The 26357-nt window shown below is 40.1% G+C and overlaps 1 pseudogene; it reads left to right on the forward strand.

Annotated features, from left to right (window-relative positions):
* Positions 1-20953: 20953 nt before the first annotated feature.
* LOC111146490 lies at positions 20954-21582 on the forward strand (annotated as a pseudogene).
* Positions 21583-26357: the final 4775 nt, after the last annotated feature.

Raw genomic sequence — 26357 nt, forward strand, 5'->3', positions numbered from 1 at the left:
CCCTTTGTGGCCAATAAGCAATGTGGGGAGATATGGTAAAACCATATAAGTGTTCTGCTCTTCAGCAAACTTTCCCCCCCAGACTGAGCATTCTCTGATGATCCTTGTCCAAATCAATATTTACTAGGATGGCTACAAAGTGGTGATTTTTCCAGCACCTCCATTTTTAGCTGGATGTATTACTATCAGAAATGAGGGGCCCCCTATCCAGTTTAGTTGTGATTTTGTGACTAAATTCTCCTTGTAGCAGTCTGTGGGATTTCCAAGAAGTGTCTTTAAAGGCGAGGTGGGGTGGGCAGGTGTTCATCTTCACCCTGCTTCCTGCACCTCTAGGTTGAAGGTCCATCTGCCAGGTTAGACCACTTTGGACCTTGCAAATGAAATCTTCAATTAAAGGATACCAGAGCAGAAAGCTGGAATCTTGTGTCCCTGTTGACACCATGAAGCTTCCACACCAGCTTTAGGTTGTCTACATTCAGACTTGCACCTTGTTGAAGCCAGTGTTTTGGGGTTCTCTGTTATAGATGAACAAAAATTTCTGGCCAGATACATACATAGTAGTTGAATCCTTGAGAAAGCATGGGCAGTTTTTTTAAGAAGAACATGGTATAAGAAGAGAGAAGACTCTAGGGGCACCTGGGTGGCTCAGCTAAGTGTTTGACTCTTGATCTCAGCTTGGGTCTTGATGCCAGGACCCTGAGTTCAGGCCCCACGTGGAACTTACAAGAAGAAAAAGAAGGAGAAGGAGAGGAAGGGGAGGGGGAGGAGGAGGAAGAAGAGGGCCTTGGGGAACACTGCAAATTACTGGGTAGAAGAGTAGCCGCTGTGAATCTGTGAAAAATCACGCACCAGGACAGAGTAGTGCCTCCAAAATCAAGGAAAGAAAGAGTTTGTAGGGAGAATGGAATGAGCAGTACAAATATCATAAGAACATCAAAGTAAGTGAAGAGCCTCCATTGAATTGGCCATAAGAAATCTTTGTTCAGGGGCACCTGGGTGGCTCAGTGGGTTAAAGCCTCTGCCTTCAGCTCAGGTCATGATCTCAGGGTCCTGGGATTGAGCCCCACATTAGGCTCTCTGCTCAGCAGGGAGCCTGCTTCCCTACCTCTCTCTCTCTCTGCCTGCTTGTGATCTCTGTCTGTCAAATAAATAAATAAAAATCTTAAAAAAAAAAAAAAAAAGTCTTTGGTCACCTACCAAAAGGAATTTTACTGAAATGGAGGGGGAAAACCTAGACTGTACGAACATGAAATATGGGCATTACATTTAGTTGACTCTTCTGTAAAGCTTCCCAGAAAAGAAAAGGAATAGAACCAGGCTGTAACTAACCCTCAAACTAATATACTGAAGACAGAGATAAATTGTCTTGATTACCCTGGTCTCCAGCAATTGATGCACACTTAGCACATAATAAGCAGTAAATAAATACTAGCTGAATGCAAACTACACAGAAAAAGTCTCTTCCTTCAGAGACCTTTGAGAGTAGGATGCATGGTGGAGGGTTCTTTTTTTTTTTTTTAAGGATATATATTTTTTCAGGTTTATTGTATTAGGCATACAGCTCTATGAGTTTTGACAAACATACACAGTCAGTCACATATTAACCACAATAAATTTCAAAAGTTCCTTTATGTCCCCTTTCTCTTTCTGCCAGTTTTTGGCAACCACTGATCTAATTTCTATCTCCATAAACTGACTTTTTCAGAATATCGTATAAGGGAATCCAACAGGAGCTTTTGTGTCTGGATTATTTCATTTAGTATAATGCTTTTGAGAGTCATCTATGTTTTTGCATGTACTAGTGGTTTATTCCCCACATTCTTTTTTTTTTTTATAAACATATAATATATTTTTATCCCCAGGGGTGCAGGTCGGTGAATCGCCAGGTTTACACACTTCACAGCACTCACCATAGCACATACCCTCCCCAATGTCCATAACCCCACCCTCCCTCTCCCAACACCCTCCCCCCATCAACCCTCAGTTTGTTTTGTGAGATTAAGAGTCACTTATGGTTTGTCTCCCTCCCAATCCCATCTTGTTTCATTTACTCTTCTCCTACTATTCCCCACATTCTTACCAACACTTGTTATCTCTTATCTTTTTGATGATATCCTAACAGGTATGAGATAACATACTGTGGTTTTGATTTGCCTTTCCCTGATGGATAGTAACGTTGAGCACCTTTTCGTGTACCCATTGGCCATTTGTACACCCTCTTTGGAAAATCTACTATTTGGTTCCTCTGCGCATTTTTAAATTTGATTGTTGGTTTGTTTTTTATTTTGGTTTGGTGGTTGTTGTACTTATTGTCTATGTTGTTTGTTATTGAGTTGTATGAGTTCTTTATGTATACTTGTGAGGTTAACCCCTTATAAGATATATGATTTGAGAATAGTTTTCCCATTCAGTAGGTTGCCTTTTCATTTTGTTAATTATTTCTTTTGTCGTGCAGAAGGTTTTTGGTTTGATGCAGTCTCATTTGTTAATTTTTGCTTTTGTTGCTTGTGCAAATTTTTGTGTCCTATCCAAAAAATTGTTGCCAAGACCAACATCAAGGAGCTGGTCCCACATGTTTTCTTCTAGAAGTTTTATGGTTTCAGGTTTTGTGTTTTAGTCTTTAATCTATTCTGAGTTAATTTTTGTGTGTTGTGTAAGATAGGGGGTCCTATTTCATTCCGATGAATGTGATTATTCAGTTTTCCCAACACCATTTATTGAAAAGACTATCCTTTCCCCATTGAGTATTTTTGACTCCCTTGTCAAATATTAGCTGACTGAATATGCACAAGTTTATTTCTAGGCTCTCAGTTCTGTTCCATTGACCTATGAGGCTATTTTTCTGCCAGTACTGTTTTCATTACTACAGGTTTATAATACACTTAGAATCAGGAAGTATAATATCTTTATACTTTATTCTTATTATTTAGCTTTATTCTTTTTTCTTGAGATTGCCTTAGCATTCAGGGTCTTTTGTGGTTTCATACAAATTTTGGGATTGTTTCTAATATTTCTGTGGAAAATACCATTTGAATTTTGATAGGGATTGGATTGAATCAACAGATGGTTTGGGGTAGTATGGACATTTTAACAATATTAATTCTTCACACCCACGGACATGAGATAACTTTCCATTTATTTGTGGCTTCTTCCATTTCTGTCACCAAAGTCTTATAGTTTTCAGTGTATATATCTCCTACCTCTGTGGTTAAATTTATTTCCAAATGTTTCGTTGTTTGATGCAATTGTAAATGGGATTATTTTCTTTATTTCTTTTTCAGATATTTCATTGTTAGTATAGAAGAAGTGCAACTGATTTCTGTATGTCCCTTTTGTATCCTACAACTTTACTGAATTCATTGATTAGTTATAACAGTTTTTGGGTGGAGTCTTTAGGATTTTCTATATATAAGGTACCATCTACAAACAAGACGGTTGTACTTTTTCCTTTCTAAATTGGATACCTTTTATTTCTTTTGCTTGCCTTATTGCTCTGGTTAATACTATGTTAAATAGGAATTGTGACAAGAGTGGGCACCCTTATCTTGTTGCTGATCTTAAAGGAAAATCCTCCAATCTTTCACTATTAAGTATGACGCTAACTGTGGGCTTGTCATATATGGCCTTTATTATGTTGAGGTATGTTCCTTCCATACTCAATCTGTTGAGAGTTTTCATTATGAAAGGATGTTGTATTTTGTCAAATGTTTTATCTGGAACTGCTGGGATAGTCATAATTTTTTCTTTCATTCTCTCGATGTGGTGGTATATCATATTTACTGACCTGCATATGTTGAACCATCCTGGCAGTGTCTGTCCTATCGTGCTTCTAGAAAAAGTACCTTAATAGGACAAAAACCTACAATCATGAAAAGGACCTCAGATATAGTTCCTACCCCTCAGGAGAGGCTGTACCTTAATTGTTTACTAAGTACATAACTTCAGTCATCTTTCAATGGTTTCCAGGAGGAAAATTGTTCAAAAAATGAATAAGAAAATTGCCTGTTTTTAAGGAGCTTACAGTCTAGAAAGGAAACAAATTCATTATCACAATATATAGCATATTATAGGACTCAAAGTTACATATAGGAACAGTGAAGAAAGCAACTGATTCCAGCTTGACATACTGCTCATCAGAAGATACAGGGTTTAAGTTGACCCTTGGCAGATGATTGGAATCTCAGCCAGGAAAAGGACATTCTAGACTAAGAAAACAGAAAGCAAAAAAGTCAAGATTCAGAAGTCATAAAGTACAAGATTTATTCTTGAAACATCTCTTATTTCATGTGGCATTGGGATAGGGTTTTAGAGATAAGGGTGTGAGGCAATAGGGCTGCCAAGGTGGGTTGTGGGGGGTCTTCTTGTGGAAAGCAGGATAAGACAGCAAGCAAGATGGATTTTTTTCTGTACACACTGGGGAGCTACCGCAGGTTCTTAAGAAGCGAGTAAATAATAAGTCAGTTTTGAAAGGATTTGACTAGAGGCCATGGGTAGAGGGAAGAGTTTAGAGACAGGGATGGGTTAGAAGATTTTGCCGTGGTGATACCTAAAAAGTCTGAACATCTGTATGGGCTGTGGTTGTAGGAAGGGAAAGAGGAGGATGAACGCAAGAGCCGTTTCACAGGGCAATGAAGGGAAAGTGTCCTGAAAATGTGATTACCATAAGATTCCTCTCTTTGCAAAATATTACCATAAACCAGCCTTTGCAGACATAAGCCACAGAGTAACTCCTGCTGCTATTGGTATGACTTTTCCCCAATGTCAATCAGAGTAGCCTTCTGCTAACTATGGTCACAGCAGTCCATGATCATCAAAAGTCACTAATCCTTAAAATATCCAACTAATAGCTACCATTTATTAAGTGCCTACTATGTGTCAGTCACTGCACGAGTGTTTCATGTATTTTCCTGCAGATATTTACATCAACCCAATAAGGAATAATTTTTTCATTTGTCAGGTATGGAAAATGAAGCCCACTGAAGGGAAGTAAATTGCCAGGCGTGTCTCAAGACTTCCCATGTCCAGGGCGCTTAGCCCATGGAGATTAAGATAAAAATGCCCCAAATCCTTTGAACCTTTACTAAGACATTTGCCTTTTTCAGAATAGCTAAATTTCTACTATCTTTTTTCTTTACTTAAAAAATACCCTCCTTCTACCTAAGCTCTTGGGGTGTTTTAAATTAATAGACATCCAAATACATTGCAAATACTCCTAAAGAAATAATCTTCAGCATTAGATCTTTCACTTGATCTCCTGACTTTATTCCACAGTCATATATTAGATGATACCCCTTAACTGCCTCCACCTGCCAAACCTGGATTCTTTGCATCTCAGATTCATTGTTTTAAATGATTATTTGCTGTCAGTGGGGGGAGCTGGCTAGTAGACAACAGGTCAGTTTCAAACATACTGCCATTTTTCTCTGCCTCACAGTGTTCAGAAAATTATTTGAATCATTTATTGCATATTGTCTTTATTTTATTGTAAGAGTGTAAAATATAAAATAACAGTGTTACTAATAGGAATGAGAAGCATTGGTCTTACAAACTTAAGACAACCGTGACTGTCAGAAAGAACCAATCTTCAGGTTCCCTAAATGCTTTCTAAACTTCAACTGGTTAATTTCTATTCAGTTGTGATGGAAAAATACAAAAATACAAAATCAAGAATACAAGCAAAATGCTAGAACCACATTACGAAAGATTATATCTAAGAAGTTCTACATATAACTATGAATATAAATTGTATGTCTCTCTATAGATAGACACATGGATATAGTTATATATATAGATACACACAATTTATATTTATACTCTGGGATAAAATCCTTCCTTCAAACATGTATTTCTATTGTTTAGCTTTTACATATTTAATTTTAATTCACATTTCCACAAACGCATATGTGAAAAGGAGACTATTCACCTCTCTTTACATTCAAAGTTTTCCAACATTGAGGTCTTATTTAAATAACCTCTTACTTCTTCCCAACATCTACCTTAATGAATCCTTTCGGTATAAACAGAAATCTAATGCTGCTGTCCTACGTTTATCTGTCACTGTCCTTCTACGTTATCTCTCACTTTCCGTCTCTGTTCTGTACTGCAGCCCTCAGCCCCTCAGCTCTTTCTCTCAGTTATCCCAGTTTCCCTCTCTCTTAAAATGTTACCTAAGTGTCTAGATTATTTTTCTTCCTCAAATGATCCTAAATGCCTCCAAGCAAAGAGATTAGGAATATAGTCACACAAAGAAGGACTGATTTGAAATAAAAATAACTCATGTGTTGGCAGGTGCCCCTCTGTTTCTCAGTATTTTATTACATGTGGGTTATTTCTTGCTCATACTCCGTAAACCATAAGAACTATTAAAATTCCCTTGCTTGGCACGGTTCTAAGAATCCTGTTATAAGCACCAAATGTGATATTGCCAAACAAAATTTAATGAATCGTGAACGCAGAGGACCTAAATTCCAATCTCATGGCTGCCCTTTGTAGAATAATAAACATAGCAAATAGCAAATCTTGCTCATTTTAGAGATGAACAATAGAGAGGAAAGCAAATCTAAATTCACAGAAAGTTAAAGAGCTGCTTTGTTATACTACCTTTGTATACCAAGAATAAATTGAACACCAAGGCTAAGGAAGGTTTTCTAAGTTAGAAGCCCTATCTTTTTTAATATTTTATTTACTTATTTGACAGAGAGAGATCACAAGTAGGCAGAGAGAGAGGAGGAAGCAAGCTCCCTGCTGAGCAGAGAGCGGGATGGGGGACTCCATCCCAGGACCCTGAGATCATGACCTAAGCCAAAGGCAGAGGCTTAACCCACTGAGCCAGCCAGGCACCCATTTACTTACTTTGGTGATAACAAACCTTTGGGTAGTTAACAGGATCTATTTACATATAAATAGCAAATGCACTTATCTCCTTAAAAAACATTTCTTCTTTTAAGTAGACTAACATAGTAACCCCCCAAACACAGAATCACAATCTCATCTAGGGGATTGATTTGCTCCCTTTAGATAGCACTGACAATTACTCCTTGCAAGAATGGTTTCAATAGAGATTTACATTTTATTTTAATCTCCGTAATTAGGGCTATATCCCTGACAAAGTTAGAGTTAGAAAAAGATACACTGGTATTACAGTTAAAATAGCCTGTGTGAGGGTGCCTGGGTGGCTCATTCTGTTAAGTGTCTTCCTTTCTGCTAAGATCCTGATCTCAGGGTCCTTGGAAGGAGCCCCATATCTAGCTCCTTGCTCAGCAAGGAGCCTATTTCTCCCTCTCACCAGTGCTCCTGCTCTCTCTCGCTCTCTCTCTCTCAAATAAATAAGATAATAAGATCTTTAAAAAAAAAAAAACCTTAAAAAATAGAATAAAATAGTATGTGTGATTTCAACTGTGAGGGACCAGTCTAACATTGTTTTAGGCTGTGGCAACCTCAATTCATCACTCTTAGTTTAGCACAAAAAATGAAGTTGTAGTTTGGTTCTATCATAAAGTGTATGGGTTTTGGAGGTAAAGAAACCATTTGAGATTATATAGAGGAGTTTATATTAAGAATTTGCGGATTTTGAAATAGTTCACTGGTACCGCCTCCCCAAAAAACCATTAGGTATAAAGTAAAGGAAAAACAAAATGCGATGCAAAACCCACAAGATTTAGAGTATAAAAACCTTAGTGTTTATCTGGCATAGATATGACTTTGGACACGTCCTGTAACCTCTCTGGTGCTGTTTTCCAGCTACAGAATAATACTACAGTACTAACCTCAGCATATTATTTTGAGTATTAAATTCAATCACATGTGAGAAAAATGTTTTGTAAACCATTCAATGCTTGATTAAAAATGGAAAAACACTTAATTTGCATTTTATTGCTTTTGAAATAGAACTGTTCCTGTCTTGGCCTGGGAGAAAAATTTCCTCTAACACTTGGCATCTTTTGAAAAGCTAATAATAAACTCTTCTACCAGTAGTTGACTCGTAATTATTTCATACATTTGTGAAGGGAAGGAAACACGATACAAAGTAGTGACTTTAGACAAACTGTCAAAACATCCTTACAACAGTGACAACTTTTTGGTCAGGAAAGCATTCCCCTGTAGATGCAACGTGGAGTTTAATCCGGTTTTTGTTTTTGTTTTTTATTTTTAAGATTTTATTTACTTGACAGAGAGACAGCAAGAAAGAACACAAGCAGGGGGGAGTGGGAGAGGGAGAACCAGGCTCCTTGCAGAGCAGGGAGCCCAATGTGGGGCTGGATCCCAGGACCCTGGGATCATGACCTGAGCCGAAGGCAGACGCTTAAGGACTGAGCCACCCAGGCGCCCCTTAAAGTGGTTTTTCACTACAACATCAACAACAGCTCGTAACTATATTGTTAAAAATGAGATATGCATTATACTTAGTTGAATATGAACTAAAGTTTTACAAAGCTAGTGGAGTAGTAGCATCCTGAGATGTGATAAGAAAGAACTGAAGAGGGGACGCATGGGAGGCTCAGTGGGTTAAGCGTCTGCCATCAGCTCAGGTCATGATTCCAGGTCCTGGGATGGAGCCCCGCAGGGGGTCTGGAATCATCATGGCATCATCAGGGCTTCCTTGCTCAGTGGGGAGCCCCCTTTCCTTTCTGCCCGTCCCCCTGCTTAGGCTCATTCTTTCTCTCTCTCTCTCTAGCAAAAATAAATAAATAAAACCTTAAAAAAAAGAACTGAAGAGGATTGTCTTGTCGTCCTCAATATTTTTCATACTTGTACATGCATGAAAATCAAGATAAGTGACTATTGACTAATTCCAGATGGTGATAGGTAGTACCACCAACAATTGGTTATTGTTAGCAGGACTCCAAGCACTGAACGGAGAAAAACAAGGAAGAGGAAAAGGAAATATGTAATAACAATATAGGGCTCAGAAATTCAGAAATTTCAGCCAGGTGGAAATGCCAATCTTTTCTTCCCTGTCAAAATCTCTTCAGATAGCCTGCTGCCTGTAGCCTGTGAGGGCGTTCTTTCGGGAATAAGAACTGCCCTACTAACTAGCTCTCCCACCAGCTAACTGGACCAGGAGCAGAGATACCAGGCTCAAACCGGGTCCATTCTCGAAGACATGGAGGCAGAATTGGATGTTCTTGGCAATGAAGAAGCAAGGTCATGAAGAGTCATTGCCAAAACTGGCAGTATGGCAACCCAAAGTCACATGCTAGCCAGTGTGAGGAGGGCAAAGAAACTAAAATCCTTACAGAGAAGCAGAATAACCAGTCGGCAGAGAGGAAAATGGATCAGATGTGAAACAAGGACAAAGAGAGATTAAGAAACACCAAGCAGCCAGTAGGAGAGAGGGAAAGAAAGAGACAGAATGAAAGAGAATCTGTCTGACCATGCATACTTTCTTCAGCTGGGTTCTGTATAATGTCTTAAAATAAATCTCCTTTCCTGTACTTGTGCTGGCTTCAGTGTGTTTGGTTCCTCAGAACCGGGGGATATTTTAGTAAGACATTCACTGATTGGACTAGAGCCAAAAGTATAAAAGTAAACAAGAAAGACATCTGAACAAACTGCATTTCCAAAACGTATACTAAAGCTCATGTGAAACTAAAAGTCTTCATGCTTATTTAATTTTGTGTAACAGCTTTATTGAGATGTAATTGACATCTCTGATACTATAACATTCACCCTTCTCTAATTTCCCGTTTACTTAGAGTTTTTTTCAATTCCGTCAGGCTTCCAGATCGAGTGTCCAAGTCTACAAGTAGCCTTAATAACAAAGACAAAAAGACTAGTACATGCAGACACACTCTGGCAATGAAATGTGACAGTTGACAGCCTAGCAGCAAAGGAGAAACGGAAAAACTATAAATAGGAGAACAATAATTCCAAGGGGGAAAAAGAGAGCAATCTGGGGCCATGTAGAGTGTTTTCCTTAGGCTCTTTTAGTTCCGAGGAACAGCTCAAGTTACATCTAATATTAGGGGAAGGAGTTATAAGGAATGAAGAAAACAGGGATCTCAGCCCCACAGGGCCTCGTGGGAACCACTGAAGGCCAGATCACCAAGCCTCTGGAAGAACAGGCTTTGTCACCGAGCCAAACCTCGGGAAGACTGAAACCAAGACACCACAAAGAATCCAAGGTTACCCCAGGACTTCAGCATCAGGAGCCTGCACATCATCACCTCGGTGATTGGTTATTTATGTGACTCAGCTGTCCCCACTGGCTGTGGCCGACCATTTCTAACTGGCTTCCTCATCCTCTCTCTGGATGTGTAAATGGCCAGTCCTTGACCTATTTCAACCTACAGACACATTTTGTTTGGCCGGCATGATGCCTCCACATTGTTGAGAATTCCAGTCTTTGGGTGGGACATGTACTTGGAAGTCTTCTGTATCTTGACTGGGCCCCATTACCTTCGCCACACCCTCTTCTCTCAGCCACGTAGCCTGCCGGACTGCTGAAGGTACCTGAGTTTGTGACTCCTGTTTGCTCTCTCTTTTCCACCGCCCAGCATCCTCGTACCATTGTATCTGGTTCCTCATAACTTTTGTTTTTTCTCCCCCATCAGCTCTCTCTATATATATGCTTTCAGCTCCCACTGCTAACTAGCAGTTCCCAGTTCAAATTCCCCAAAGGGAGAATCTGGATCACGCTGCCCATTCTTGGCTAACCTTCTCCCACTGGTTCATATTGTAGAATTCTGGCCAGACTGGAGCATGTTTTAAGACAGGTGTCCGTTCCGTGTCAGCAGCTGGGGCTGGGGGAGCTCCAAGGCCTGCACAGAACAGAGCACAGCTGTCTGGGGCCAACGCCTCAGCCGGGTCCATGAGCTGCATAGCTAGTTACCTTGAGAAGGGACCAAGGGCAAAGGTGGCCACCGCACTTGTCTAGTGCAGCGGGTCAAAATGACATGACTCTGCAAGTTTAAAAAAAAAAAAAAAACTGAGAGAATCAGACTCCATCTAGCCTCCCCCAAGTAATTACAGTCCATGATGCTAGCACGGAGTCTTCAAGAAAAGGTTAAATCGTGTTCGCTTTCCTCTATTTAAGAAGCAGCGACATGCACACTATACTTTGAGGAATTTTCATTGAAAACTACAAAAGAAAAACAGTGGAAGTTATTTAATACATACTCGGATATTTGAGAAACTTTGGATGTCTTTAAAAAAATCTCATTTTCCTTTGAAATAGGAATTAGTCTTAGAAAGTTGTTAAGAACAGAAGCCCTGGAAGTTTTCTAATCCTGACTCTGATACTTCCCAGCTAGCAAATTCTTGAGCAATTCAGTGCCTCCATTTCTTCATCTATAAAATGAGGGTAATAATAATACCTATCTCACAGGGTTGTCAGATTAATGAAACAATCAAAACAAAACAAAATAAAACCTTAGAACATGTACTTGGTGCATAGAGAGGGCTAAAAAGTGTTATTGTTGCTTTTTTATTATATAAATAAACAGTCTATGTTATGATGTCATGAGTCCAATTTTTATAATAGTTGAGAATGGCTGAGGTTTTCCTCTTTGTACGTATATATTCTCTTTTCTGTGATATTTTATTCTAGCTCGGTCACACAAATTATGTATCACATGTCCATATGAAACAAATTGCTTTGATCAGATCAGACTGCTGTACCATTAGCAATAGTGTTTTGTTTAGGGAGATCTGAGCTTATTTTAATGCTAGTGCTGGCTTGTCTGTTCATTCGCTTCCCTTCGCCTAGACTGAAAGGCAGCCCATACACGGCAATCTTCAGAGCAGGCTCCAGTACAGACAGTTGTCAATTTGAAAGTAAACACCTTTGAAACACAACAAAGGCTATAGCTAATGCCAGAGCATTTATCCAAAGACAGTCTCTTTGGAGTCTCTGGCCAGAGCTAGGATGACTTCCTGCCTGGAAACAGGACAGGAAAGTGCTGGAAGGGGTGCATGCCAGAAGGGCTGGGGCCTGAAAGCATTAGAGCTCCGTTAGTGAAACCATTAAAGGCAGATAGGGAGCTTTAGAAAACACATCAGTGCTGTCCCGCCTTTGACCCATTAAATTCTAAACCTCTGAGCAGGGCCGGGGAAGGAAGAGAGCAAACAGTTATATTTTTTGAAGCTCCCCCAATGTTTATAATAGGTAGCCAGGGTTGAGAACCCTACCATTCGCGGGCTTCCTCTAATTTGCTTCTGCCACTGGGCGGGGCCTCCTTGGAAGAGAGGCTTCCGGGAAAGAAGGGGGGGTTCGTGGAGAGGACATTGCCCACCAAGCTGCTCCTCCTAGCAGCCGCCTCGGGACTTGGCCAGGGCTTTGCCTCTGCTCAGCACTTTGCAGAAACCAAGTGGGAAGAGAAGAAAAGATTATGATCAGCGCTCTCTGCCCTCACGGAGCTCTCAAAACAGCTGGGGATTCCCTATTAGCCCATGAGAAATGGCGGCTGAACCGTGAGGCATTACCCTGCAGCCAGGATTGAAAGGACACACTCCGAGAGTTCCACCAAGGGGGGATGGTGAAGGTGGACATGGAGGAGACGGGGCCTCCTAAGGATGTGAGAGAGAGGGGCACAAACGGAGCATGATGAAGGCGGTTATGAGAGCAGTGCACAGAATGAGCAGAGTCACAGAAAAGGCCTGGGGTGTCCCAGTGACATATACATATATGTATGTTCCCCACCCCCATACCTTTGGGGGTCTTTGCACCCTACTTTTTTACTCAACAATGTATCTTGGAGAAACGCTATATCAGTACCTACAAAGGCCCACTGTTCTTTTTAATGGATGGATAATACTCAACCGCATAGAGACACCCTACATTACTTAAATGATCTATTGATGTACCTTACATTGTTTCCAATATTATGCTCCTACCAACAAATTTGCAATGATTATCTGAGTCATAGATTATTTCATACGTATTGTGCATTATCCATAGGATAAAGTCCTAAAAGTAGAATTGTTGGGTCAAAGAACATGACTAATTTTCCGTATTGATATCTATTGTCCACTTCTCCCCCAAAGTGGTCACATAAATTAATAGTCTATCAACAATGGGTGAATGTCTGTTTTCCAGCATCCTCTTTTTTTTTTTTTCTAAGATTTTATTTATTTATTTGACAGACAGAGATCACAAGTAGGCAGAGAGAGAGGAAGGGAAGAAGGCTCCCTGCTGAGCAGAGAGCCCAATGCAGGGCTCCATCCCAAGACCCTGGGATCATGACCTGAGATGAAGGCAGAGGCTTTAACCCACTGAGCCACCCAGGCGCCCCTCCAGCATCCTCTTTGACAAAGTCTATTTTTAAACATTTTGGTCTTTGTAAATCTGCAAGTGAAAAATGCTATCTCATTTTCATTTTAATCTTACATATTTTATTATGAGGTTGAGTATCTGCTTGTGTTTAATACTCACTTGTCTTTCCTTCCCTAGAACTATTTGTTGTTTGTTGCCATTTTTCTATTAGATTGTTAACCTATTGTTTGGTATATACATTTTACATTTTACGGAAACTAGCTTCTTTTCTTCCATATGTATTTGCAACTTTTTTCTAGATTGCTATTTAACCTTTCATTTCATTTATGTGTTTCTTTTTTTGCTTTGTCGTGTTTATTTTTGCCAAGAACATGACAACTTTGAATCTTCTCTCTTTTTTAATCCTCTGTATATTGCTAAGTCTTAAAGTTTGTTCCTTTTTACTATTCCGTGATGGGAGAAAAATGAGCAGACCATTTATAAGCAAGGAAGTACAAGTGGCTAATAATAAGCACATAAAAATTTCATCCTCATAAACAACAAAAAAATACAAATTGGTTTCATTTTTTACTCAAGCAACTTAGCAAAGATAATTAGAGTGAAACCAGCATTGCTATACTGTGTTGGCAGGAGTGCAAATTAGTTCAGTACTTTTGGAAAGCAAATTCTCAGTAAGTAGCAAGAACTTTAAATTTTTGAAAACTCTTTATTCGGTAATGGCACACCTAGAAATTTATCCTATGGCTGTACCATCAAGATAGACAAAGATTCACGTCTGAGATGTACTTCTACCCCACACTATTTTAGCAGGGGAAGAATGGAAAGCAATTCATAAGTTGTTGTCCAGCAAGTAAATCACAGTGCAGCCATACCAACGAAGGCCACACAGCTACCAAATTAAAGCTCAAAGCTATTAATGATGCAGGAAAATTCTCATACTCTTATACTAAAGATGGGATACAAGTTTGCTTAGACTGTGAGATAACAACTCCGTTACAGTAAATGAAAAACCAAAAAGAAATGTCAAAGCAGTGGTTACTTGTGTTTAGAGAAATTATGCATGAAAATTTTCTCCTTTTTACTCTTCTGTGATTTCTCAGATTTTATAATGTGCATGTATCATATAGTCTGATAAAAATCAAAATCAAAATAAGCACACGTCAAAGGAATGTAAACCTATTTCTAGGATTTTTTTCTTTCTCCTTGTGCTTCCACAATGACCACACAGGCCTTTATTTATCGGTCTTTCACACTGGGATTATTGTATTACCCCGTCTTGCCGGCTCTGGTCTCCTCCAATACTCTGTTAGGTTGCCAGAAAACACTGTCATTACTCAAGACCCCGCAACGTCTTCTTACTCCCTACCGTGTGATGTTACATCATTCATAGTGCATCGGCCTTCCATAATCTGGCCCCACTCTGCTTAAATCATCCAAGTGGATTTCCTGCTGCTCTCCAGGGACATCCTGCACCCTAGAGGGGTCTTGTCACTGGGACACCCCAGGCCTTTTCCGTGACTCTGCTCACTCTGTGCACTGTTCTCATAACCACCTTCATCGTGCTCCCTTTGTGCCCCTCTCTCACACATCCTCATGTGAGATCTCCATCTCCTCCATGTCCATCTTCACCCCCCACCCTTGGTGGAACTCTCAGAGTATGTATATATATGTATATACATGTATATATATGTATATATGTGCCCAGACTTGTTTTGGATTGATATGTAAGGTACTAATAATAGTTGCCTGGGGGGGAGGGTGCTGAAGAGGTGGGACAGAGGTTTTTACCTCTAGAAAACGTTCACTCTATCCTTTTGTTCCTCTTGAATTTTGTATCGTACATCTGCAATGGGAAAATGTAACTCTTAAGAGTGTGATGACGGCTTTCCTACATTGTGTGAAATCAAGGTTCAAAAGGGCAGCTGCTTGGATTCTCTCCAAGTTATGATTTGGATACAGCTGCATCAGTCAGCATTCTCCCCCGGACTGTCAACCCAAGATGACAGGGCCTGTGTAGGTTGACCTCCCCATTGAATCACCGGCATCTAGCCCAGATGGGAGGGGCTTAATAAATACATCTCAGATGGCTACCAGGGTTTTAACTTAATAGAAAAATGGAGGAGCCATAGGGAGAAACAGATTAATGTGAAAGGAAGACTCAGAGACAAAAGCATGTAGGAGCGAAAAGAAGGTTCCTTGCAAAAATGTTGCAAGGAAATCAGACTTCAGGACTGGCCCGGAGCCAGCCTGCTCCTTCCGCATCAGCACTGAGCGGTGTCAGAGCCGGCTGGGGGAGATGCAGCTGGAGAGACGGGCTGGGCAAGTTGCCATGGGCCCAGGACACCACGTAAAGAAGTGAGAAGAGCAGTTAGAAAGAAATGGAGAGCCCAAACATGCTGTTCAGACTATTTTGGCTTCAAGAGACAGAGATCTAAACCAAAGAGGGAGTTTATTGGCTGGAGTAACTGGAAAGTCCAGAGATTCAACAATATCATCAGGATATTCTTTCTCTTTCCCCACCTCCACACCCACTTTTCTGTGCTGGCTTCTTTCTCTTGCAGACTCTTTCCACATGCTGGTTTTCTGGCAACTCCAGCTTTACAACGAACAAACAAGTGGTCCCAGCAGTTCCTAATAATTCCAGCAAAAACCTTAGAATGGATTCTCACTGGACAGCTTAGGTCACATGCCCATCCCCGAATTAAGCACTGTCTGAAACATTAGTAGGCCAGGCAAAAGTCATATGATCACCCCTAGGCATGGTGGTGGTGAGTACCACTCTAATCTTATAACCCAAGAGTGAGGGGAGTAGTCAGGATGCCATTTCCAAATACGAAGATGCTGAACAGGTAAAAGCAATAATAGCACTCCACTCTAACCAAAAACAAAAGATCAGGGGTGCCTGGGTAGCTCAGTGGGTTAAAGCCTCTGTCTTTAGCTCAGGTCATGATCCCAGGGTGCTGGGATCGAGCCCCGCATTGGGCTCTCTGCTCAGCAGGGAACCTGCTTCCCCCCTTCTCTCTCTGCCTGCCTCTCTGCCTACTTGTGATCTCTGTCTGTCAAATAAATAAATAAAACCTTAAAAAAAAAGATCAATTGAAGATTGTTCCTTTCTTTAAAAATAAAAATTGGAAAGGATTTTTGGAAGGAGAAAATGTTAAGATACTAGGCAAAGCGGGGGCGGTCATGGAAGCAAACTCTGGAGAAATGGGAAGGGTTGGCGTTCAGATGGAAAGACTGGTGGTGGAGAGTAATTGTGGATTAGTAGAGCTAATCCAGCCCCCTTACTTCTCTTATGTGGGCCTCCTCTGCCCAGGCCACATACACAAAATTGGGACCTCTTATAGGACCATTCGAATTCAACCTGAACATATTCAATAACGGATAGTTTATGATTTCAGAAATTAGTTTTATCATCTGGGTTTGCTTCTCTAAAATGTCTGTGTGTCAGTGAGCTGGAACCCAGTTCTCAGGCTGTCCTCTGGATAACAAACCTTCAGGCTACTCCTCTCATCAGATGATCCTTGACGTGTTGGATAACACATTCCTGCCCCAGTATTTTCTCTTTTGGCCAAGCACAACCAGTTCTTTTGATCATGTATCAGGTGACATCGTTTTCAGATTTTTCTAGGGCCTAATTGTCTTTCTCTGGATTCATGCTGGTTTATATGCATCTGTCTTTAAAATATGCTTAGATGTAAGCCACCAGATGAGGCCTTACCACTGCTGAGTTCAGTGGGGCCATTGCCTCCCTTTATCTGGACACTATATTTTGCTAATGCAATTGAAGATCTCATTGGCTTTTTTTTTTTTTAAACAACCATATCACAACTCAGTCATGTTGAGCTTGTTACCAACAAAATCCCCAGGTCTTTTTTTCTTATGAATGGTTGCCAAGTCAGGCTTTTTGTAATTATGCGAGTAGTACTTTTCTGAGCCAACAGAATGGAACTTCCTGGTTTATTTTTTTCTTTTAAATCTTTTTTTATTGTTTCTTTCAAGCTCCATCCTGTTACTTGCTCTGCCAAAATGTGAGCCTTTAGAACCAGGTGGTATAAGGCCTGTAGACCTTGCTGCAAAAGAAGGAAACCCTCTGGTATTCCATTTACCCTACTGGTTTTTGGCTTATGCATGGGCCAGGACTCATGCCTATTCCTGAATAATCTGGTTTCTGTTCCTTGCTAATGCCTTGGTCGTATGTTACACCATGAATAATTGGGCAGCCTTGCTAGCCCATGGTGGCTGGGCATGTGCCTACACATGAGTATCAGATGATAAGCTTTGACCCGTGGTTTCAGGTCAGTTACTGCCAACCTTTGTCCCCACTTTAGTTTCATGCCTGCTGTTCCAGATGAGCAGACACTGGTGCCAGGAAAGCCGTTCCACCGCTCTCCCATGGCCAATGAAAAGATATCAGCCAGGATAGGTCCAGAGGCATTTGGAATTGATCATATCTGGCCTGTGCTTTACACCAGAGTTGTCGGAGCTCTAACTCATCACCACGTAGCCAAACGGTCTGATGAGCCTTTGACCCCAGTCCCAGATTCTAGATGTCCCCCACCCCACATCCTGACTGGAACTAAAGGCCTCCGTACTTCAGCTGTGTCATCTAGGATCTTGACTCCCTGAGGATTCCCTCTTCTGGTTCACAGAAGACCCTTTTCATGGGGTTATACATATGCTTCCAGAACTCAGAAGGGCCTCTCTGATCTAAGATTTGCATACCCCATTACTGCCTTAAGATGCTTGTCCCCAGAAGCTTCTCCTACACATTGCCCTAGTCCCTTGGACTAGACCCTTTGCATATAGACACACTACAAAGTGAACTAAAATTCACCTTGTCGTTCTGACTCAATGATTTTAACTGCTGACCTCTCCCTGATTGGATCTGGCTCCTTTGCTTCATTTCATGTCTGCTGTTTTTCTCGGCCCCCATGCTGCTCTCTTATTAGCTTGAGCCTGCTTCTGTACCAAGAGGTCCCAGGTGGTTGAGGCTCTGGGAAATTGCCAATCATGATCATTAAAGAAAATGTGCAACTGGGACACTGAGGTTGTGGTCAAAAGTGGAGACTCTTCCCTGACCCAGAGAAGGAAGGTAGGTTATGCCAGGTGTAGGCCGTTATGCTAACAGCCCTTGCATCCTGTCTCCCGTAATACATGCATTGAAGGCACCTGGAAAGAAGGACCAAGGTCTGAGACTCTCACTAGAGTGTAGGACCCATATCTCAAATATTTGAAAGGCCTACATGTTTGACAGGATTTATTTCTCAGTTTTCCCACAAATCTCTACAATAGTTCACTGTCAGATTGTGTCAACAGCAATAAAAATATGATATATTAGCCCTTCTTCCTCCCATATTCTGTGTCCCTGAAGAAGAAATGCTGGCTTGAAGAGCAAGGCTGAAATAAAACCATCAGCGGTGTTCTCTTCACCTTTCCAAACTTGATTCGTGTGATGCCCTTCTTTAGAAGCAGTATTTTAAAAAGAGGAACCAGATGTTTTCCTAAGGGGAGATTTCTGACACCCTCTCTCTAAAAAAATAAGGCACTGGAATTGAAAGATCATACACTCAGGATTTTCCAGGTTATGATTATAGTAAAGTAGCAGGTGACATCACCTACAGGAGAGAGTTTTCATGAATGGATGCAGTAAACTATGTATGAGAAGTAATTACTAAATCTAACGGGAAATTTCTATAAGAATTCCTAGATATTGAAGTACTCTTCCTTACCAATCCAAAATTAGGAGATCAGAAAGAGAAAATAATTTTTCTTGTTATTTGTTAGCCAATCTAAGATTGAAAAACCAAGCCTGTATGTGTGGGAATATTTTTGTAGCAAAATAGAAAGTACCTGGAAGGCAATCCAAATAAAATCATCTAAAGAGAAAGGATCCTGACATATCTGCTAAGGAACTATTCATTAGAATGTTTAGACCAGATCCAAGAATGTTAATCCACTGGCTCCTATGTTGATTATTTTGGGACAGAACACAGATTTCAAAAAGAAGAAAACGTAAGATAGCATTCAAAGAAACTGCCAGTTCTATAATTTGAAGATATTAACAAACGTACTCAGCATTTCTTTCATCAAAGCAAGTAAAAAAACAACTTTGTATTTAATACAGACCATCTAAAGTTTTTAAGATAACATCATTTATTTCAGAATAAAAAGTATGAAGAACCATAAGGGGTAAGGTATTGGAAGAGGGAAGAAAGGAATGAATTCAAGAGCTCCTATGGGAAAGTAAATAAGATCGGCTCTTCCTCTGAGACAGGAGGAAAGGTAGAGAAAAAGAAGAAGCAGAGAGAGATGACATAGGGAAAGGGAAGATGAAGAGGCTGTTGCTTGCCAAAGGCCTGGATGTTTCCAGCAAAGCAGAAGGGTGGGAAGCTTTTTTGTTTCCCTCACTAGACCGTAAGATCTGTCCAGGCCGGGATTGAGTCTGTATTGTCCCCTACTGGAATGCCCATCGCCTAGTGTATCAGGTGGTATATTGTTGATTCTCAATTAGTATTTGTTGAATAAAATGAATGAAAGAATGTGGACATTAGGAATTTAGAAGAACAGGAAATGCTGGGAATAGCTATGTTAGAAATCAGTAAGAAATGAATAACGGGGTTATAAATTTGAGGTTAGCTGGTATGCAAAGTTCAGAAGCAAGAATGGAAAAGCAGGCAGATTGGAAATTGGTGTGACCGAGAGAGTGGGATGGAAAAGGAGTAAGAGGGTTCAGTATGCAAGCAAAGATGATGGAAGCCAGGCTGGAAATGGGGCTCAAAGATGAAAACCTATTGGAAGCAGCAATAGACTGTCAAAGTCATGTGATTAGAAGTACTTCTGAGGGTTTTAGGCAATGAGCCCCTTTAAAACACCAGTATAGGGGCGCCTGGGTGGCTCAGTGGGTTAAGCCGCTGCCTTCGGCTCAGGTCATGATCTCAGGGTCCTGGGATCGAGCCCCACATCGGGCTCTCTGCTCGGCAGGGAGCCTGCTTCCTCCTCTCTCTCTGCCTGCTTGTGATCTCTCTCTGTCAAATAAATAAATAAAATCTTTAAAAAAAAAACAAAACACCAGTGTAGCATATAACTTTGTCACAGGCTAAGCAAGCATCCAACTCAAATTTTTACTCTTAATTCTATGACTGTTCAGACATGGACTATGTCTGATTTCTTATCTCTTATTACCCGATATGTTTTTTTTATTTAAATTTAAGTAACATATGGTATATTACTAGTTTCAGAGATAGAATTTAGAGATTCATCAGTTGCATAGAACACCCAGTGCTCATTCCATTAAGTGTCATCCTTAATGTCTATCACCTGGGTACCCCATCCCCCCACCCACCTCCTCTCAGTTATCCTCAGTTACTTTCCTAGAATTAAGAGTCTCTTATGGTTTGTCTCCCTCTCCATCTTGTTTTATTTTTCCTTCCCTTTTCCTATGTTCATCAGTTTTGTTTCTTAAATTCCACATGAAGGAAATCATATGATATTTGTCTCTCTCTGACTTATTTCACTTAGCATAATCCACCCTAGTTCCATCCGTGTATCATTGCAAATGGCAAAATTTCATTCTTTTGGATGGCCAAGGAATATCCCATTGTATATAAATGCCACATCTTTATCCATTCAGTTGTCAATCAACATTGGTCACTTGGTATGTTAATCAAATGAACAAAAAAGGGAGGAAAGAAGAAAGGAAATCAAAGACATGATTTACATGTCGTGTCTGTTAAAATTATGAGCTATTCTAGTCCTTTCTGGGGTGGCAGGGAGAGCAGAGAAAAGGCCCTGAAGGTCTGGGTCACACTTCAAGAGTACAAGGTGGTGGGGAGCTGCCTGCCCACCCCGAATGTCGCACTCTGCCCCTCTACTGGGTGTGAATTTTTGCACCTAATCACGTGGTCACCGAGTTCTGCTTCTGGCACTTTTCATCTCAGCTAAAGAAGATGAAGTCTTCAGGGGAAATTGTTGACTGTGGACAGGTGTTGGAGGAATCTCCCTTGTGGATAAAGAATGTTGGCATCCGACTGTGCTAGGACTCCCACGGGGTCTCCTACAACACTGGCCAGGAGCTGATCACGGCAGGCACTGTCACCCTTTGCTGTGAGTTGTGGGCACTGGCACCGCACCAGGCCCACTTTATCCAGATCACAAAGATGAAGGAGACTGCAGCCAGCAAGTGCCACTGACTGGCCATCAGGTAGTTCCAGGACTCCAAGATCAAGATCCTGCTGCTTCGCTGGGTCCTGCATGACCAGCACAAGCCACACTTCACCACCAAGAGACCCAACACTTTCTTTTGGATGCAGAGCCTCCCTGTCCCCAGGTCGGCCCAAATAAACCCCATGGGAAAACCAGGATACTAGAAAAAAATAAAATAAAATAAAATATTTTTTTAATTATAAGCTATCCTAATTTTTCTCTGTGTGTCAAAGCGTATAAACATTTGGATATGCGTGTATAATACTCACAAATTCACCATCATAAACATCTGAAGATATTTCTGCAGTATTGGGGTTGATAACAAAGATTGGATAATCTGACGGTTAGTTATGTTCTAACTTCTGTGCTATAGGATTGAGCCAAGATCTGGCAAATACCGGGCTTGGGGACGCAGGAGACAGGCTAGAGATTTGGAGCTGCTGGGGGCAGAAAGTAGAACCACATTCCTGGGTACAGGCATCTTGTCCAGAGGGTAGTTACTGAAAGGAAAGGGCATAGAGATGACACGGTTTGACCAGAATCAGAGACCATGGAACCGGTCAGGTCAAACAGGGACAAATTAGCAGATGCTATATAGGAAGTCAGAATCGAGAATGACTGTGTGTTTTTCTTCTTTGGAAGACCCAAAAATCAAACCCTTTGCTAAGACTCTTTAGTTTGAAGTTTTCTGTCTTTGATAGCAAACATACTTTCTTTTTTAGGATTTTCTATTTAAAAGATGAAGCTTTTGAGTTAATTTTCTTATCACCTCTTACTGAAATGTCATTTTATAAGGTTCTTTCTATTTCATTTGTTTTAAAATTTTTATGACATTATGAAAATACATATATTCATATATTCTGTTTCTCAGGCTGGAAATTCTTCACTCGTGAAAAATCAGTGCAAAGGTATATTAGAAGCCAAATTAAAACAGTGCTCATTGTTAGATCAGAGTGAGATGGGAGTGGGCTTTGGAAGGAGAAGAGAAGGAAAGGAACTTTCTCTCTCCTCCAGACTTCCTACATAAGTCTTCTAAATGTAGTATTTCAGGAGAATCCATTGTTCATTTTAAAGAAGAAAAAAAAACTCTATACTTTCTTTTCTATTGGGTCTAGAAATCAGTAAAATACTAAGGTGGAAACAAAAGAAATACCTCTTGGTGATTGACTATCTACTTGAGTCACCCGTCCTTGAATTTGATGGTGCTACAGATTTGTACTTCTGAAAATAGAATGTCTCAAGTATTATTGCTAAGTCCTCGAATGCTTGCTCCCAAATTATTTCTCTTCTGTTCAACACTGAAACGCAGAGATCATTTAAAAGAGCTCCTATGATGTACGGAACCAGCATTGTACAACATCTGGATTGGGCACCCTCCTCTTCTTGGTAAAAATAAATTGTAATACAATTTTAGCATGTGGAAATCTTTATTCGAACAAAACCATCTCATAATGACAGCGCTGTAGTAATTATTCAGTTTTCCCTTCATGTCCTTGAGATACATTGTTTAAAAGTTTTGATTTTATCACAGGATATAAAACCCCTAGAAACAAATTGAAATTGAATACATATCACTAACCCTGAGACTTCAGATGTTTTTCTCCCTAAGACTTCAGATATTTTTCTCCCTTGCTTACTTATTCAACTATTTTAAAATCTTATTCTCTTTGATCACTGATAGGAATGTTGGCTTGGCACAGTCATTTTAGTTCCAAAGTTGTGATGGTTTTTTGTTTTTTTTTGTTTTAAAACTCCCAAGTATGGGGGCGCCTGGGTGGCTCAGTGGGTTAAAGCCTCTGCCTTCGGCTCAGGTCATGATCTCAGGGTCCTGGGATCGAGCCCTGCATCGGGCTCTCTGCTCAGCAGGGAGCCTGCTTCCTTCTCTCTCTGCCTGCCTCTCTGCCTACTTGTGATCCCTGTCTGTCAAATAAATAAATAAAATATTTAAAAAAAAATAAAATAAAACTCCCAAGTATGAATTTCAGAAAGGTAACGATTTCTTCCCTCAAGCCCCAAATACCAGTTGATGTATTCAAGGTACTACATGTCATCTCTTGTCCACCTTTTTACATCACACAGATTTATAATTAGTCATTTTGGATTCTGACCACATTTGCCAGGAAATAACTGTTTCAATGTGTCTTCTAACACATTTCTGATGGGATTCCCCTGGCAAAGGTAGATGGGATTTTTAAAATTGGAACCATACTAGACACAGAATTGTTTTTTTGGTAATTGCTGATGAGTTTCCTGGCTAGCATACATGGAACTAAAGTGACAGTACCATTGAACAGAATGGATGGCCAGAAAAGGGCTGGGGGGAGGGCGGGGGGAGGATGGCACCTGCAAAAACAGGCTGTCCACTGCCAGCAGGGGTTAATTTGTGCTTAGTTGCCTTTCCTACTATTTTCTCTCTGCTTAAATGTTTTGTATCTTCTTACTGCTTCAGTGCTAGACTCTGCCAAAAATATTAAACACAATTTGAAACACTTAAATACCACTGAATCCAATATCCACTCATCTTAAAATAACACTATTGATAATAGCTCATTTTTACTGAGCTATTACTAAGTGCCATGTGCAAAATACTTTTATATTACTTCATCTAATTTTCACAGAAACTCTAAAGAGTTACTTTCAGGGGCACCTGGGTGGCTCAGTGGGTTAAAGCCTCTGCCTTTCGGCTCAGGTCATGATCCCAGGGTCCTGGAATGGAGCCCTGCATCGGGCTCTCTGCTCAGCAGGAAGCTGCTTCCCTTCCTCTCTCTCTGCCTGCCTCTCTGCCTACTTGTGATCTCTGTCTGTCAAATAAATAAATAAAATCTTTAAAAAAAGGAGTTACTTTCATTATCTTTTTTTTTCCCATTATCTTCATTTTTATAAGGATGAGGAAACAGGCATATAGGGACATTGATTTATGAACATCCATCTCCTTGTATTAATAATTTTAGACTTTCTACTGGAATAACTCTGAGAATCCAAATACACACATGTATTTTTTTTCACCCACTGAATATTAACACTTACAGGTATAATCAGAATAAAGGACAGTCATAAGACAGGTTCTAGTATTTTTCAAGTTTTAAGAGTGTCTTCAGTAATTCTGCTTCTAGGTATATACTCCAGAGAAATTCTCCCATATGTGCAAAGAGACATGTATAAGAAAACTCATTTATATGGAAGTTTAAATAAATAAACTAGATTTCCATGTATCGACATGGGTAGATCGCAAAACAATGTTAAGTAGGAAAAAAGAAGGGAGGCTGCTGTAGAATGACACATTTGATACAATATCATTTATGTAAGAATGTTATTTAGTAAAAACTATGTTTAGAACATAAAACAACAGAATATGTTATTGGGGAATATGCACTTAATTGTCATAAAAGGATGTGAACCAGAAGGGTAAAACTTTTAGGATAGCAGTTACTTGGGGAGGAGAGAAATGGGACTGGGGCTGGGGGAGGTCCAAAGGAGGTTTCAACTCTATAATGTTTCATTTCTTTTGCTTAAAAAAATACTACAAGTAAGAAAAATGTTAATATTTGTTCTTTCAGGTGCTACATGGGTTTGTTCCCTCACTCTCTGAAAGCTTGTATTTTAAGAAATATAAATGGGTCTATTCACACTGATAAGGGGCAGAAATCACTATATTCAGTATAATCTCCATAAATTTGGGTTGCAAATGTTTTGAAGCAGATTTAACTAGATGCCCAATTTATCCATTAAATAACATAGAATGTCTGGCATTGAGTCTTGTAAATTCAGTGCAATCTCCAAAATAAACTAGTTGTAAAATGTATTTCTCAGTAATTTAAGTGAATTTCTTTATGTGGTTTTATGTTATCTACAAACCACAGTCAGCCAGGCTCCCCCTCCCCTGACTCCTGCAATATTATCAAGGCCAACAGTAAAAAGAATTGTCTGGAGACTGTTACAGGCCACATACTTCTGGCCAAAGACTCCTTTTCATGGGTCATCATTATTATCTGGACTGCACATACTCAAATCTGATTCCCTGACCTGCCCCACTCCTCTCCCTTTCTTCGTGTCCAACAGTACAGGATTTCATTATGAAGGTAAACACTCCTGCACGCTATCTAATTAGGCTATGCAGTTTCTGTAGTGAGTGTTCCTCATTGCATTATTTGGTATAAGGTTCAGGATCATATCTAAAAATATTGCAGCTTGAAAATTAATCTAACCTTTTGTTCATTTCCTTTTGTTTGAATCTTTCCACTTTCTAGATAATGAGGTAATTGAAGAATGCTAAATCCAGCATTACTTAAAATGCTATTCATTTTGTTAATACTACATTTTGAAGTGAGGAAATAATTCGTTGTGTACATTTTAAAATAATCCCTTTCAGCTATGTAACTAACAATCAGAACCAGTTTGTTTGTGGGCCTGTGTTCAGACACATTTTGCTTATACCTGCCTTGTTTCAAAAAGGATGAGATGAGTTACAGATACATACAACATAGCACCAGAGAAATAAATCTGAAAGTGAAGAAATGGAAATAATCACTCTTGACTTAAGTACATCTTGTTCAGTCTTACATAGAGGCCAGAAGGAGGCCACATGATACAGCTCTAAACTTCCTCATACCAAGAGAAATACTGTCAGTTCCACAATTAGGTATCCAGAAGACAAAACAAATTGGGATAATAAACAAGGGGAAAAGGGAAACACAACTATACCAGGTGCTAAAATCAAAGAAAAATATTTTCCAGATACAGTCAGAGAGAATAAATATAGCAACAATCTTCATGGACCTTTCTTATAAATCCCTTATTTACTTATTACACCAAAGTAAATTCATTAAGGAAATCTGAGAGGAGGGAGTCATGGCATGAGACTGGAGACTAGGAGGATAGGTAGGGGGTGGGCTAGAAACAATCCAAGGACTAAAGGGCTGCAACTCTTGGTTTTGACATG

The sequence above is a fragment of the Enhydra lutris genome, unplaced genomic scaffold (genome assembly GCF_002288905.1).
Source record: "Enhydra lutris kenyoni isolate GAN:26980312 unplaced genomic scaffold, ASM228890v2 scaffoldscaffold14, whole genome shotgun sequence".
NCBI classification, from domain to species: domain Eukaryota; kingdom Metazoa; phylum Chordata; class Mammalia; order Carnivora; family Mustelidae; genus Enhydra; species Enhydra lutris.